Genomic DNA, 2,909 nt, shown 5'->3' on the forward strand with positions numbered 1-2,909 from the left:
GGGCGTCACCTTTGGGTTTCCTGGTACAGGGTTTACAGGTGCCGTTTAATGGGAATTCCCTTTAAAAAACAAATTTTAATTTCAAATTTTTTTACTTCTGTTTTCCTATTTTCTTCCCGCCCAAAGTATCTTTTTAGCATGTTTATGTGGGAAAAATTTATCCTTTTTTTTGCCCTTTTTTTAAAAAAAACTTTCACCCTTTTCTCCCCCATTTCATAACTAATTTATTTGTGCTTGTAGGGAACAAAAAAAAGCACTTTATCTCGATCTTAGTTTTCGTGGGGTTTCTTTTAAAACGTAGTATGCTTTTTAATTTTTACTACTAAATTAGCATGGGATGCTGCCCGCTTGGCCTTGGCCCCCTTAAGGGGAAAAGGAGGGCTAGCCCCATATTGGTATTTAGTTTTTTCCCTTAAACAATGCCCTAAATTTTTCCAAAGGTCGGTAGTAACTTAGTGGACCCCCGTCTTTACGCCCCTACAAAAGTTCAAAAAGGGGGGGAACTTTTTAAAAATACTATTAGGGATTTTTTAGGCAAAAGGGGTGCTGCGGAATTAGCGGGCCCAAATTTCCCTTTTGGGTGTTTTTCCCAACAGAGTTCTTGATGATAGGGTTTAGAACACCCCTTAAGTCTTTCGACGGCAACCCTTGCAACATGCTTGATATGGTGATGTATACAAAGCTTTAACGGGAGTAGACGGGAATTTTCCCCTCATAAGATCAGACCCTTTAAAAGGGATCCGCGGTCAGGGAAATTTTTTCCCTTCCCGGGATGCCCACGCGAGAGAAGATTTCAACCAAAACTTTTGGGAAACCCTTATAGTATCAACATTTTTTTGAGGTACGGGCCCCGGGGTAAACTAGTGGATAATTTATTAGTGTTTTTGGATATACTTGTGTCCCCTTCCGAACATGGGGTAAATTTGGGGCCAAAAAGGTTTTATGGTCACGAGAGAAAAGGCCCCTTTAAAATTTACGGGGAAACGTTTTTATTGGCACTTCCTTGCTTTCCCCTTTGCTGAAAACTTTCCCGCATTTAGGACACGAACCGGGAAAAAATTTTTAAAGTCAGCCCGGCACCAGGGCCCAAAAAAAGTAATCAAAAAATTTTTGGAAGGTTTTAGGGCGAAAGTTTTCCAAGCCGTGAGGGGATCGGGAGCAAGGCGAATTTCATCAATGCGGTATTTCGCCCGGGAAAACCCCCAACTGTTTCGCTCCACTTCTAATTTATTTGGCTGGCTATTTCAAACCCCATACACTTAAAATTTTTAATTTTGGTAGCCCCGAGCACCTTTTTTTTTAATTTTAAACACCCCCTTTTATAATTTTTGGTTTCCCCTAGGATCTTTAAAATAGGGAAAGGACTGTTGTTTTCTGGAAAAAATTAAACCTTTTTTGTACTCAATAAGAAATCAGGGCAAAAAAGGGCATTTGTTTTTTTCCCAAATTTTTTAATGAGCGGGTTTTAACATTAAGGGCAACTCAACCCTTTCTAAAAATTTTCATAATCAAACCCTTTAAAGGGCGGATTAACTTTGCTTTTTTTTTTCGGGTTTTACAGTTTTTTAACGAATCCTCAGTTACTTTATCCGCCCATGTTATGCTTTAGGGGCGGTTTATCAGAAGGGAGTTTTAAAGCCAGGAAGAGGGCCCATTAAAAAAATCTGCCAAAAATTTAATTTGGGCCCCGATCGCGTTAACCCCAAAAAAATGAAGAATTTGCTTTGTTAAAAATCTCACTCTGGGAAAAATACTAGGGGCACCAAGGAAACGTATACCTTTTGCTGCTTTACCAAGGTTTTTGTAGAAGGAAAACCCAAATTTTTCATTTACGATTACGCTAGAAAAAACCTTTTTTCCAAAAATACTTTTGCCGGTTTTTTGCTAAAACTTTCCCTTCGGTCAGACCCCCGCTATTTCTGGCACAAATTTTTGCCCTTTGAACACGAAGTTTTCTTTGGGTTCGGTTTGACTTGTTTAGTTTTTAATTACGGGATTGTTCGGGGGCCTGGGGGGGAATGTGGCCCGATTTTTCCCCAGCCGGACATTTAATAAATCGCGTTTTTTCCCGGGGAAAAAAAACAAGCGGGGAGATGTGCGGGGTTTAAATTCACGAAATTTGCGCCCGCATACGATCGGGCCCCTTTGCCACGTCAGAGAAGTGCTTAGCCACGGTTTCCTTTAGAAATACCCTCAGGCTGACCGCAGTTTTCCCCAATTACGAGAAAAAGCCCCAAAGATTCATAGTTTTTTTGGGACTTTACTCATGCTTAAACCCTCTTTCTAGATCATGTTTCCTTCTGAAGATGAGTTTAAAAATAAATTCCTTATCTGGGTTTTTCTCCCTAAAAACTTCGGCGGTATGAATCAGCATCAACAGTTGTAAGCTTTTAGGGAAGCTTTTTTCAGTTTAAAGTAGTCCCTAATAATCTGTTGGCAAGGATGTGTAGACTTTTTTAACGGCGGGCCCCGCAAGCACGACCTAAATATACGTGGTAATTTCTCGTCCCCCAAATTTTAAAAGTCTGCCCCAAACTCTCGAATCTTTGTAAAAAAAAACTATTTTAATTTTTTTTTTTTGTCTTTCCGTAAATAAAAAAAAGGCAATTTAAATCCCTCCAAGTATTTGGGAGGCCTGCGAATTTTCCGAAACTTGCGGGGCTCTGTTTTAAACCCCAATTAGCTATTAAAAATTTTATGTTGGGTCGTTGCTTTTCCCCTTAAAGCGTTGTTTTTCAGCTTCGGGGGCTTTCAAAACTAGCTCGGAGTTCCCTTTTTTGTAAAAATATAATTTCAGAAAAAAAAAATTTTCCCAAGATTTCTATTGCCACCCAAAATTGACGAACCCACTCACTGCGCCAGTTTAGTAGGTTCTTTTCTTAAAAAAAAAAAGAAATTTCTCAAAATTT

This window comes from Penaeus monodon, chromosome 22 (assembly GCF_015228065.2).
Source record: "Penaeus monodon isolate SGIC_2016 chromosome 22, NSTDA_Pmon_1, whole genome shotgun sequence".
Classification (NCBI taxonomy): Eukaryota; Metazoa; Arthropoda; class Malacostraca; order Decapoda; family Penaeidae; genus Penaeus; species Penaeus monodon.